Consider the following 15188-nt stretch of genomic DNA (forward strand, 5'->3'; position numbering starts at 1 on the left):
GATCCCACAGCTGTATCGGGTGCTGTAAAAATTACATCGGTCACTGGGGGAGGAGAGGAGAGGGAATGTGCAAAAACGGGGGTTACAAATATGTAGATCTATTGCTACTACTAGGGGAGTGGGGGGGGTTAATGCTAATAGAGAGGTGTGTGTCTTACCAATGGGGATGGGAGGTAATTTTACAATGGCAGCCTACGGCCACGGGGTGGTGCAAGATGCTCTCTAGTTATATTTGTCTCTCCAATAACATATTTTAATTTATTTTTAAAAGTATGTTTTTTACTTAGATTTTTTTTTTTAAAGAAATCCAAATTTTTTTAGGTCCATTTTGTAAAAAAAAATGTAGAGTGGAAAGACTGATGAATATATTTTAGCCTCATATGCGGAAATGTAAGTGGGTTTATATGTTTAATCGTGCTGGAAAAATATATTTTTAGCCCATATTACAATGGAATAACATGTAATTTATTTCCTGTGATTTCGGTATTTTATGCCTCCAATTAGTTGCTTCTCAATGAGTCTGTCCTTGTAGGCACTCCATGTTTGGAGTGTAGAATAACTTTCCCTGATCTTCATCTCAGTTGGGAAACTATTCACCATCTCTTGTGCAATCTGCTTAGACTTGATAGGTGCTTCAGCCAAAAACAGCTTGGTTGGAATAAAAATGCATTCAGCTCCTTCACTCACCTGTCAGAGAATAACAACTATTAAACACAAAACTGGTAATACTCACTAAAGGCAGCAATTTCCATTGCATATCAGAGTTATACCCTGGATATAACTGTATTGTGCCATTTATCAAAATTTGTAATGGGATTCCAACATAGTACATAGCACACATAAAATATATGCTTGTAAAACGTATTATGGTTGCAGTTTTTTTACACATTGCAAGTTATGTTTTATCAAAGCCATAGCAATGCTAAAAATACCAGATAAATCACATATCTACATTTTGCACCTCTAAGGGCAACAGTGACGTCTCTAGTGACTATGAATACAGCATAGATATTCACAAGTAAAATACAAAAAAAACCCAGTAAAACGCAGCAGTTTGACAAATGCAGGTTACTGAAGCAGACCTAAAAGGAGAGTTTTCATATTTTTCTTTTCTTTTTTTTTACATAGACAACATTAAATATAACCTACCTATAAACAGGGCCTTAGAAAAGAAGGAGGTGATGGAGAAAAGGAAGAGAAGTAAAATCATGGTGCAATAGAGAGCAACGGTTGGAATTAGAAGTAAGAGAATACAAAGTAATCATAATCCTACATGACCACTAAGGGGCCTATGTATTAATCGCTGAACAGCCACGATTATTAAGTATCCTTTTGCAGCAGGTATTTTTTTACTTTATTGTAAATATCCCCGATATGTCCAAATGGGAACTCGCTGCGAGTTATATCCCTGGCATTTGGAGCACCACATGTTTCTGACACCACCTGGAGGCTGCGGTAGAAAGATCAAAAAAATCTCTCTCCTGCTCCTGGAGCCTCCATTGGCTTAAAGCAAACCTTTGCTTTTTAGAGTTTGGTACATAGGGTTCAGATCATAGTCTCCATTGATAATAACAGGGACTGCGCAGGGCTGGCAACAGAAATCTTGGGGCTCAGCACACTCAAGTTTTTGGGGCCCACTACCTCTTCCCAGTAGGTACATGCAGGTCAGACATTGGCTCATCCCTATTGGACACAGGGGGATAACCCAAATGTGTCTCTCAACCTTATCCCCCAGTGTCTCTCCAGCCTCATCCTTGCCTGTGTTGCACCAGCTTCAGCCCTCGTTTCCCCAGCACCACCCATGTGTCTCCAGCCTTTTCCCCATGTATCTCCATCTCCAGCCATCCACTCATCTCCTCTGTATCTCTCAGCATCATTATCTCCCCACCCATGTCTCTCAGCTTCTTTCCCCACCCGTGTGTCTCTCAGCTTATTTCCCCACACCTCTTCTAGCTTTATCCCCCCACCATGTGCCAAAACGCATCTGGCATTATTTATCTAAACCCAACAGGTGCTTTGAGGATTTCTGTCTGTGGAAACTGGCTGGATAACTCAACTGTGCATAATTAAAGAGATCCACAAAGCATGGCCTGCTGTTGGTACTTGGGACTGGCATTGAGGACCCCTGATTGTATGTATGAAAAGTCAGTTTAACTGAGTTGCTACTAAAATATAGGATGGGTGGGTGCGGTATATTTTGTCAACATTTATCATGTCAACTAGTGCCATATTAGGGCAGCAAGGCGCTCTGTGCCAGCCCAGCCCCCTGAATACATTACGTACTGATGTCATAATGAGGGGAGAGGGTCACTAGCACCGGGAAGTACAGTGCCGCCCAGAGTATTCTGAATGCCTGGAGAGGCCAAAGGACTGGCTGCAGTGAGCCATTCCAGGCACCCTACTAGCTAGATGCAGGGCCATGGGTCAGCAACAATGCCGCCCAAAAAGCCTTGCAATGGCACAGCTCGCAGACACCTACAGTCCTGATATTACATTCATCATGTTGAATGCCAATATGGTCATTATGTTGACTTGCTTGCAATGTTGACATTGACCACATCGATATTCATTATGCCGACCCTGAGGAACTGTCAACGTGATTAGAATGTTGACAAAAGATCCCTGGTGGTCTAGCAGTGACCTGCCTGGTACAGTGGGTCCAGCAGGTTCAGCAATGTCTATCGGGTCTAGCGGTCAGCTGATGTGGACTTCAAAGCAGATCCAGTGGCACTTATGGCTGGGAGTATTGATAACCCTAACCCTACTCATAGTACCTAACCCTAACCTCCCTCCCATAGCCAAACCCTTACCCTACCCTCCTGCAGCCTAACCCTAACCCTCTGTTCCCAGACCCGGCAGATTGTCAGCATTTCATATGTCAATGTTGCACACATTTGGAACATGTCGACATTCTGCATATACAGACATGTTCAGTGTCTACATTTTAACAATGTTGACATAACTGCCAACATTATGAAAGTCGATATTGTAAATGGGTAGGTGAACATAAAAGTGTTGACCATGTGGACAACTGGAGGAACACATCAAAATTCTACAAATTAGTAACTATACATCTTTCATTTCAGAAATTCTGTAGAGTGCAAAAGGAGAATATCTAGATCTACCACAGTCAGACCATTACCAATTTAGCCTATCTTCTCACTTCGTCTTCTCTCTTGCCAAGCAAATCTACATTCAATTCCTAATATCTACCCAGTCGATCAACCCCCATTGCCTCTTTGCCACTCTGAACTCGCTTCTATGCCCATCCCGACCACCCTCCCGTTCCACCTTCATAGCTGATGACATTGCTGCCTACTTCTAAGTTAAACTCAACACCATCCATCAAGAAAACTAATCTCTCTATATTCATCACCCTACACCCACCTTATCCTCCCTTCAGCTGTCCACCCTCAGTCTCTCCTATTAATGACCACGGTATCCGGTCAGTATGTCGACATGGACATTGGGTCGACGTGTAAAATGTTGACATTCATTAAATGTCGACATGTTCATAATATTGGCATGTAACATATCAACAATGCAATGTCAACAGTACATTCTAGGGTTGTTCTTAGGTTTAAAGTTAGTCTAAAATACGTAAAAAATGGCATGTCGACATTCTGGTGTATTGTATTTGGTTGGAATATCATTGGCGCAGTTTGACTGGACACATTTCTCCTACTGAGACCTAGGACTGTTTGTCTGCATAGTGTATCTGCACATTCCTAGCGCACCGGCAGCATCTATTAGAGCCAGTGCAGCAGATTTGCGTGATCCGTGCACCTATGCCTGCCTGCACCAGGAGTGGTGGGACTGGGATGGAAGGAGAAAACGCCAAGTATGTGAAATGCAGGTTTAGTGCAGACCAGCACAAAGTAGTATATACTGTAGGTCTATAAAATCCACGTCAATTGCAAAGGATCGAGGGCAGTAAGAAAGTCCCCATTGAACTCATATATCTAAAGTGTGCCAAACATGAAATGCCAAAAGGTCTTATTGGCAAATAGTGCAAGCAGCAAAGATAAGAGTTATTGTTGTATTTATTTGTAGGATTGGATTTATGGCTCATCTGGTATTATTCGCTACCTGTCTAGTGGGACAAAACCCATTTGATTGTTATAAATAAACAAAGTAAGAACTTGATTGGGCTGTGAGGCTCGAATTTATGAAAATAATGTAACAATTATTTATTTATGATAAGTAGATAGGGTGCACAGGAAATTTGGATCTTTAGCAGGCTTTAAATTTAGGGTAATTTTGGAGAACTTGTAACAAGAGTAAATTATCCAAGCCCACAACATGTCATTGCAGAGCCCTCCTCAAACTCTTTCATGGTGCCTGGTGATGCTCAGAAGGGCTGAATGTGAGCCTCTGAAGTGTAGTCCAGCATTGTTGGACAATCAGTGCAACTGCAGCAAAAGACGTAGTCGCTGACCATGACACGCCCGTGTTTGGCTAGCCACCCCCCTGTTACCACCCAGAAACACCTACTGAAATTGCCTCTCTCTGCATCCAATTTGGATCTATGGCTTTCGGCGGTACCCATCAGGACACATTCGCAGTTTGACTCGAATGCATTAGCAAACTGAAAACATTGGCTGCTTGTGTGCGACATCGACATAGTGTGCCCCTCTGAATGAGGCCCAGAGTTTTATATAGGCTGGCTCACTAGAAGCCCTGACATCAATGATCACATCATCACAGGGATTACAGACAGAGTGCTGCGTACTCACCCCTATAAAAGGAGAACAGGACACAAGGATGGAGCATCCTCTGCACTACAAGGTCAAAGTAGAGGAAGCATATAGAACGTAATCAGCTGCCTTACACCATGGAGACCAGTTACGCTGTACCCGATAAGCCCAGGCAGAATTATGACCTTGTATGACATTGTTTTATGTTAAACTTTACTCTAAAATAAAGCTGTTGTGAACTGTGATTTAATTCAAATGGCATCCTGTCTCAAAACGAGAACACTTAAGGATATCCTGTCTCGAGGGTTCAGTCACGGCCTTCTGTCCTGAGGGTCCAGTCGCTGCCTCCTGTCCTGAGCATTCATTCCATGCATTCTGTCCTATGGGTACAGTTGCTGCCTCCTGTCCGGAGTGTTCATTCCATGCATTCTGTCCTAAAGGTCCAGTCGTCGCCTCCTGTCCTGTGGATTCAGTCGCTGCCTTGTGTCCTGTGGGCCTAAATGCTTCATTCTGTCCTGTGGGCTCAGTTCCTATCTAAAACAAGAACACTTAGGGGGATCCTGTCCTGAGTAATCAGTTCGGCCTCATTTCCTGAGGTTTCAGTTACCACCTCCAGTATTGAGGGTTCAGTCCCTGCATCCTGCTTGACAGTTCAATCCCTGTCCTGAGGGTTCAGTCACAGCCTCCTGCCCGGTTAGTCCAGTCCCTGCACCCTGTCCTTTGGGTTCAGTCACTGTCTCAAACAAGAACACTTAAGAGTACCCTGTGATGAATGACGGTTCATATATATATATATATATATATATATATATATGAGAACAATGTGTTCAAGTCAGAGCGCCTTAGAGTGCTATATGGTGCATAATAAATAAATAAAGTGCAATAGAAATAGGCAGTGATCACTTATATATATATATATATATATATACCCCAAGAGAGGCCCTGCAATCGCATACATAGATAGATACTTGTCGGGGTGCTTCCAAGGACACTAAGGTCCCTATACAATCAAAGAGATATATCCGATTAGGAAGGATGCACTCTCCTTTAAAAACAGTGAATCATATCATATTATTGGTCACAGAGAATTTCAATGTAGTCGACGTTTCGGTTCCCAGATGAACCTTTCTCAAGACTTTCTCAAATATTGGACATCACAGACATCACATCAAATAGTAGATATAAATGTGAGATTTGCAAAAATCTGAAAAATAACTGAAAACACACAATCACTTGTCTAGCAGGCCCCTAAATACTTAAGGTATCATATACACCCGTGTTATAGAAAAAACACCTGTTACCTTGCAAGGATAATTGACTACCAAGTGTAGGTGCAAATAATCCTATAAGCCCATATAAGCAGGAAAATGGATAAATACCTCTGTATATTTCATATTAGCCCCAATCAATATAGGGCTCAGAATGTGTCCACACTCCTGTGGATAGATATACATTCAGTATAAATATATTACTTAAATGGTAGCCGATAGGCAATTATCATATAATCTGTAGAAAATGGTATCTACCTCGAAGGACCACTAACCAACATAAAAAGCCCGCTTGTTGTATATGGCCAATAGATACTCTTAAACATCTGCAAAATAACAGGGAGAAGTAGTCAAAAACCCCGTTATGCATATACTGATACATCATAACACTATTAAAACCCATGTGTGCTTACCTTACTCATACACAATAGGCATCAGGACCAAAGTGAATAGCCAGATGGAACATGCGGTGGACACATATACCGCCGGCGTCTGCAGCATATCAGCTGTCCGGCGCCGCGCGGCTCTTAAACCCGCTAACCGGAAGTGGATGACACCAGCCTCACACTTCCGCGTGTCAGCCTGACACGCAGACCTACGGTGGCCGCAGAAGGGGCAAACTTATGCTAACATAGTTATGCAAAACGGGGCTGACAGCGTGATAATGGATACTAGAGGGTTTACTCTACTCGTTATCCTATAGAGTGCATATGGGAATAAGTATTAATAAAGGAGCCTGCTATGACTTAATAAATACTATTACAGACATAGAAAATAATCCAAACAATGTTTGTATAATCTAACCCAGACATAGACAATAAACAACAATACTTATTTGTATACTCTAACCCATGTAGACAAAAGGTATACAATTATTACACATGTTTATTAATTAATTAATGAGACTTAAGCAGTGGAGTAAATAAGAATTACCGATGATTAGAAATACCGATGATTAGAAAGTGCCACTTAGTCCAAAAGTAGTGCACTAGCTACAATCTCAGAAGTTTCCAAAGAAAAATACCTAGAGGATTGTATTCGTCCAAACCCCTAGGAGTCACTGTATCCAGTGTATGAATCCAAAAACTTTCTAGTTTTTTTACCAACAAAAGTCTGTCAATTCCTTGTTTGGGAGGGATCCAATCTATGAGTTTACACCTTAATGTTGCCAATTGGTGGGACTTCTCAAAAAAATGTCTAGCTACCGGCTTGTCACTTTTGCCCGTAGCATATGCAGCCCGAATAGAGGCTCTATGATTGGCCATTCTATCGTGGAACCTGCGGGCCGTGAGGCCTACATAATATAACCCGCATGGACAGGTTAAAATATATATCAGGTGGTCAAGGGCACAATGTAATCTATACCTAATTTGAAATAACCTTCCTGAGTGTGGATGCGGGAAGGTCGGGCCAATCACCATAGAGGTGCAAGTCATACAGCCACCACATGAGACACAACCCGGTCTTTTTACCATAATTTCCGAGACATCCTTAGATTGACCGGGGTAGAGACGTGGTCTCATTAACATCTGTTTGAAATTTGGCCCCCTCCTATATGCCATCATCGGCGGTGGCATATTATGGAAAGGTAGCGACTTATCACTGGTGATTATGGGCCAAAATTTCTTGAGTGATTTCTGTGTTGATTGAGCCTGGGCATCAAAAGTAGTGGTAAAAATAAGACGTGGCTTATCTTTGCTCGTTGTAACCCCTCCAATCTGTTGGGCCTTGGCAATATCCCTTGCCTTATGTAAACATTCAGATAAGGTAACTTGTTTGTAACCGCGTGCAAGAAATCTCTTAGTCATCTCAGCCAACTGCGATTTCAACTTATCAACTTCAGAGTTAATGCGTATAACGCGTAAGTATTGCGACACTGGTAGGCTATCTTTCAATGCCGTAGGATGATGACTCGTAGGCAATAAGGCTAAATTCCTATCTGTAGCCTTCCTATATAGAGAGGTAGTTAATTTGCAATCTACCACCCCAATAGTGACATCAAGAAAATGGATTTCACTCATACTAAATTCATATGTAAAATGAATCGGTGAATTAAGCCCATTGAGATTTGCTACCATTTGTTCAAAAGAATCAGCTGTGTCTTGCCAAAGAAGAAAAATGTCATCAATAAAACGGCGGTAGAACTTAATCTTATCGCCGTATTTCGAGATAATATGTTCTTGTTCATATTTTGCCATATATAAATTGGCGTATGATGGAGCTAAATTGGAACCCATCGCAGTTCCCGAGACTTGCATATAGTAGCCATCCTTATATTGAAAATGGTTGTTACATAACACAAGTGTGGCTAATTCTACTAAAAATTCAGTGGGTCTACACTTATTGGGCCTAGTCATTAGAGCTTCCCTCAATGACTCTATACCCTCTTGATGGGGGATCACAGTGTAGAGGGACTTCACATCCATAATGGCTAATATTATATTGTCCAAACCTTCAATCTCTCTGATACACTGTAGTAGATGTCCAGTATCCCTGAGGTAAGTGGAATGATTGCTCACTAGTGGTTGTAGTTCACTATCCACAAAGATGGCTAATGGTTGGAGTACAGACCCTTGTGCCGAGATGATTGGTCTCCCAGGTGGTTTCTCGAGTGTTTTATGAATCTTAGGTAATGTATAAATTATGGGACACTGGGGTTTATCCACCGTTAGATACTGCAATTCGTTATCGTCAATCCACCTTTGTGCATGAGCATAGCCAAGAACATTATCCACCTTAACCTTAATGGCATCCACTGGTCTATGAGCCAAACTAATATATACCTTGTTGTCCTGCAGTTTGGACATAATTTCGGCATCATAGTCTACCCAATCTTGTAATACCACTGCTCCACCCTTGTCGGTGGGTCTGATGACTAGATTAGGGTTTTCTCTTAAAGATTGTAATGCTCCTCTCTCTCCAGGTGACAAATTGTTATATACTCTAGGAGACTTGTTCGTAATCATTTCATTGTTTACTAGCCTAAGATAGGTTTTTAGACTTGTGTTACTCGATGGTGGGTCAAAAGTGGATGGTCTTTTAAAGCCCATTGCTTTATCAGTGGAGACTATTTTCGAAAAAAATTCTTTCAATCGCATATTTCTACCAAATTTGTACAGATCAATAGTGTTATTAAAACTACTATGTCTGTACGTTGGTACAAAGGATAAACCCCTAGTTAATACCCTCATTTGGTCCTCATTGAGTGTAATACTTGACAAATTGAACACAGCATCAGCTTCTATAGCCTCCTTCCTCTGCGACGCCTCCTTGTGACCACCCCTCCTCGGATGTGGTCTCCGGTTATATCATCGTTGTTGTCTGAAGGAAGGTGCTCTTGTTGTAATCCTGTTTCTAAAAAATGGCTACTAGTTTTCTGCGTATTCTGATATGCATCTGTGTCCGAAGTGGATAATGAGGAACCAGACTCTGCCAAATATTGTGGCTGATGTCTCTGTCGATATGTTCTAGTCTGTGTTTTAGGCCTAGAATGTTGGGTATCGCCCAGTAATCAACGATATACAGTATGGTTTTGGTAATCACTTTTAACAGTGTTCAGTTTTTTTTCTCTTAAAAGAGATTAAATCCCTTCTATAATTATCTATCTGCGTTTGCAGTCTCTCCAGCCAATTAGTGGCTTTTTTCTTCCTTTAAGGTGGGTAATGTAACAATCTTAGCTTGCTCAATTTCAACTTTAACTTTCTGAAGTTCACCTCCCACTTCCTCAATCACAAGAACCATTAAATCTAGTGAACACTTGTTCAAAATAGCGCACCAGCGGCTGCAAAACACTGGGTTATTTCTAACTAATGTAGGGATATTATGTATCCTGAAACCTCGTGGTATCTGTTTACATCGATGGTATTCGGACAAAAATTGTCCATGTAATAGAAGATCAATTTCCCTCCTCTGCAGTCTAAGTAATCTATAAAAGAGATCTGCAGAAGTTTCAGCTGGTAGTGTACTGAAATCTAATTTATCAAAAAGGACTTTATTAATTTCATCATTGGTAAATGAGATAGCACCACTGTCAGCCTGTGATAGCAGTGCTTCATCAAATAAACCAATACTGCCTTGGGCCATCCTTTAAAGTCTGATTTAACATAGACAATATCACAAAGTTATTCAATATTTAAAAATTTCTAAACAAATGGTAAATTTGTTAATATTACAAGTCACAAGGTGAATCAGTCATTTATACAGAGTATCAATGCAACAGAGTAATAACTCAGATGGGTGACAGGGAAAATATGGGTTAATCAAACATCAACCCCACTCATAAATTACCAAGAGAGGCCCTGCACTCGGATACATAGATAGATACTTGTCGGGGTGCTTCAAAGGACACTAAGGTCCCTATACAATCAAAGAGATATATCCGATTACCCACCTTAAAGGAAGACAAAGCCACTAATTGGCTGGAGAGACTGCAAACGCAGATAGATAATTATAGAAGGGATTTAACCTCTTTTAAGAGAAAAAAACTGAACACTGTTAAAAGTGATTACCAAAACCATACTGTATATCGTTGATTACTGGGCGATACCCAACATTCTAGGCCTAAAACACAGACTAGAACATATCGACAGAGACATCAGCCACAATATTTGGCAGAGTCTGGTTCCTCATTATCCACTTCGGACACAGATGCATATCAAAATACGCAGAAAACTAGTAGCCATTTTTTAGAAACAGGATTACAACAAGAGCACCTTCCTTCAGACAACAACGATGATATAACCGGAGACCACATCCGAGGAGGGGTGGTCACAAGGAGGCGTCGCAGAGGAAGGAGGCTATAGAAGCTGATGCTGTGTTCAATTTGTCAAGTATTACACTCAATGAGGACCAAATGAGGGTATTAACTAGGGGTTTATCCTTTGTACCAATGTACAGACATAGTAGTTTTAATAACACTATTGATCTGTACAAATTTGGTAGAAATATGCTATTGAAAGAATTTCTTTCGAAAATAGTCTCCACTGATAAAGCAATGGGCTTTAAAAGACCGTCCACTTTTGACCCACCATCGAGTAACACAAGTCTAAAAACCTATCTTAGGCTAGTAAACAATGAAATGATTACGAACAAGGCTCCTAGAGTATATAACAATTTGTCACCTGGAGAGAGAAGAGCATTACAATCTTTAAGAGAAAACCCTAATCTAGTCATCAGACCCACCGACAAGGGTGGAGCAGTGGTATTACAAGATTGGGTAGACTATGATGCCGAAATTATGTCCCAACTGCAGGACAACAAGGTATATATTAGTTTGGCTCATAGACCAGTGGATGCCATTAAGGTTAAGGTGGATAATGTTCTTGGCTATGCTCATGCACAAAGGTGGATTGACGATAACGAATTGCAGTATCTAACGGTGGATAAACCCCAGTGTCCCATAATTTATACATTACCTAAGATTCATAAAACACTCGAGAAACCACCTGGGAGACCAATCATCTCGGCACAAGGGTCTGTACTCCAACCATTAGCCATCTTTGTGGATAGTGAACTACAACCACTAGTGAGCAATCATTCCACTTACCTCAGGGATACTGGACATCTACTACAGTGTATCAGAGAGATTGAAGGTTTGGACAATATAATATTAGCCACTATGGATGTGAAGTCCCTCTGCACTGTGATCCCCCATCAGGAGGGTATAGAGTCATTGAGGGAAGCTCTAATGACTAGGCCCAATAAGTGTAGACCCACTGAATTTTTAGTAGAATTAGCCACACTTGTGTTATGTAACAACCATTTTCAATATAAGGATGGCTACTATATGCAAGTCTCGGGAACAGCGATGGGTTCCAATTTAGCTCCATCATACGCCAATATATATATGGCAAAATATGAACAAGAACATATTATCTCGAAATACGGCGATAAGATTAAGTTCTACCGTCGTTTTATTGACGACATTTTTCTTCTTTGGCAAGACACAGCTGATTCTTTTGAACAAATGGTAGCAAATCTCAATGGGCTTAATTCACCGATTCGTTTTACATATGAATTTAGTATGAGTGAAATCCATTTTCTTGATGTCACTATTGGGGTGGTAGATTGCAAATTAATAACCTCTCTATACAGGAAGGCTACAGATAGGAATTTAGCCTTATTTCCTACGAGTCATCATCCTACGGCAATGAAAGATAGCCTACCAGTGTCGCAATACTTACGCGTTATACGCATTAACTCTGAAGTTGATAAGTTGGAATCGCAGTTGGCTGAGATGACTAAGAGATTTCTTGCACGCGGTTACAAACAAGTTACCTTATCTGAATGTTTACATAAGGCAAGGGATATTGCCAAGGCCCAACAGATTGGATGGGTTACAACGAGCAAAGATAAGCCACGTCTTATTTTTACCACTACTTTTGATGCCCAGGCTCAATCAACACAGAAATCACTCAAGAAATTTTGGCCCATAATCACCAGTGATAAGTCGCTACCTTTCCATAATATGCCACCGCCGATGATGGCATATAGGAGGGGACCAAAATTCAATCAGATGTTAATGAGACCACGTCTCTACCCCGGTCAATCTAAGGATGTCTCGAAAAAGACCGGGTTGTGTCTCATGTGGTGGCTGTATGACTTGCACCTCTATGGTGATTGGCCCGACCTTCCCGCATCCACACTCAGGAAGGTTATTTCAAATTAGGTATAGATTACATTGTGCCCTTGACCACCTGATATATATTTTAACCTGTCCATGCAGGTTATATTATGTAGGCCTCACGGCCCGCAGGTTCCACGATAGAATGGCCAATCATAGCGCCTCTATTCGGGCTGCATATGCTACAGGCAAAAGTGACAGGCCGGTAGCTAGACATTTTTTTGAGAAGTCCCACCAATTGGCAACATTAAGGTGTAAACTCATAGATTGGATCCCTCCCAAACAAGGAATTGACAGACTTTTGTTGTTAAAAAAACTAGAAAGTTTTTGGATTCATACACTGGATACAGTGACTCCTAGGGGTTTGAACGAATACAATCCTCTAGGTATTTTTCTTTGAAAACTTCTGAGATTGTAGCTAGTGCACTACTTTTGGACTAAGTGGCACTTTCTAATCATCGGTATTTCTAATCATCGGTAATTCTTATTTACTCCACTGCTTAAGTCTCATTAATTAATTAATAAACATGTGTAATAATTGTATACCTTTTGTCTACATGGGTTAGAGTATACAAATAAGTATTGTTGTTTATTGTCTATGTCTGGGTTAGATTATACAAACATTGTTTGGATTATTTTCTATGTCTGTAATAGTATTTGTTCAGTCATAGCAGGCTCCTTTATTAATACTTATTCCCATATGCACTCTATAGGATAACGAGTAGAGTAACCCCTCTATTATCCATTATCACGCTGTCAGCCCCCTTTTGCATAACTATGTTAGCATAAGTTTGCTCCTTCTGCGGCCACCGTAGGTCTGCGTGTCAGGCTGACACGCGGAAGTGTGAGGCTGGTGTCATCCACTTCCGGCTAGCGGGTTTAAGAGCCGCGCGGCGCCGGACAGCTGATATGCTGCAGACACCGGCGGTATATGTGTCCACCGCATGTTCCATCTGGCTATTCACTTTGGTCCTGATGCCTATTGTTTATGAGTAAGGTAAGCGCACATGGGTTTTAATAGTGTTATGATGTATCAGTATATGCATAACGGGGTTTTTGACTATTTCTCCCTGTTATTTTGCAAATGTTTAAGAGTATCTATTGGCCATATACAACAAGCGGGCTTTTTATGTTGGTTAGTGGTCCTTCGAGGTAGATACCATTTTCTACAGATTATATGATAATTGCCTATCGGCTACCATTTAAGTAATATATTTATACTGAATGTATATCTATCCACAGGAGTGTGGACACATTCTGAGCCCTATATTGATTGGGGCTAATATGAAATATACAGAGGTATTTATCCATTTTCCTGCTTATATGGGCTTATAGGATTATTTGCACCTACACTTGGTAGTCAATTATCCTTGCAAGGTAACAGGTGTTTTTTCTATAACACGGGTGTATATGATACCTTAAGTATTTAGGGGCCTGCTAGACAAGTGATTGTGTGTTTTCAGTTATTTTTCAGATTTTTGCAAATCTCACATTTATATCTACTATTTGATGTGATGTCTGTGATGTCCAATATTTGAGAAAGTCTTGAGAAAGGTTCATCTGGGAACCGAAACGTCGACTACATTGAAATTCTCTGTGACCAATAATATGATTTGTGATAAGAATAAATTGATTCACTGTTCATAAAGGAGAGTGCATCCTTCCTAATCGGATATATCTCTTTGATTTTATATATATATTGCAGTATATCCAAAAAGGAAAAACCAGCACACAATGCATAATATGCAAAATAGAAAGGTTGTATTAAACATATACAAATGGCTTCAATGAGTACCCTGGGTCACATATTTCAAGTGCATGAAGGTAATACATTACAAAAACTGGTGAGAAGCCATGGTGGTATGGAGATAGCCATACCACCATGGCTTCTCACCAGTTTTTGTAATGTATTACCTTTATGCACTTGAAATATGTGACCCAGGGTACTCATTGAAGCCATTTGTATATGTTTAATACAACCTTTCTATTTTGCATATTATGCATTGTGTGCTGGATTTTCCTTTTTGGATATACTGCAATATTACATACCATTACCAAGCACCTCTTTCTTGATATATCCGTAGATTAGTGTGCAATCCTTGTATTTTTTGTATATATATATATATATACATACACACAGATACAGTGATAAAGGCCACTATCTAGAGTCTCATACATAGATCTAGACCAGTGGTTCTCAAACTCGGTCCTCAGGACCCCACACAGGTCACGTTTTCCAGGTCACCTAGCAGATGCACAGGTGTATTCATTACTCACTGACACATTTTAAAAGATCCTCAGGTGGAGCTAATTATTTCACTTGTGATTCTGTTAGGAGACCTGGAAAACATGCACTGTTTGGGGTCCTGAGGACCGAGTTTGAGAACCTGTGATCTAGACCATTAATAAAATAAAAAGCATAGTTAATAGTGACAACAGATAAAAAAACATAAGCATAATGGATGACAATGTTAAAAATAGATAAAGTGCATATGAATAAATAAGAGTCTTTATCTTATTTCATGTATTGAGGAGGGTATAGTCAGGTAGGGTACAGGTTTCCAACGCGTTTCATCAACAGCGGACTTCTTCAATGGGATA

At 40.6% G+C, this 15188-nt stretch overlaps 1 pseudogene across 1 annotated transcript in view; it reads right to left on the minus strand.

Moving 5' to 3' along the window:
* Window positions 1–329: 329 nt before the first annotated feature.
* The window catches only part of LOC148517348 (uncharacterized), a 165208-nt pseudogene continuing 150349 nt past the window's right edge, over window positions 330–15188 (minus strand). The window contains exon 17 of the transcript XR_015879298.1: window positions 330–687. The product of XR_015879298.1 is annotated as an uncharacterized LOC148517348 (transcript). The remainder of the gene's footprint in view (window positions 688–15188) is intronic.

The sequence above is a fragment of the Taudactylus pleione genome, unplaced genomic scaffold (genome assembly GCF_031769625.1).
Source record: "Taudactylus pleione unplaced genomic scaffold, aTauple2 ptg000218l, whole genome shotgun sequence".
In the NCBI taxonomy this organism is placed as follows: Eukaryota; Metazoa; Chordata; class Amphibia; order Anura; family Myobatrachidae; genus Taudactylus; species Taudactylus pleione.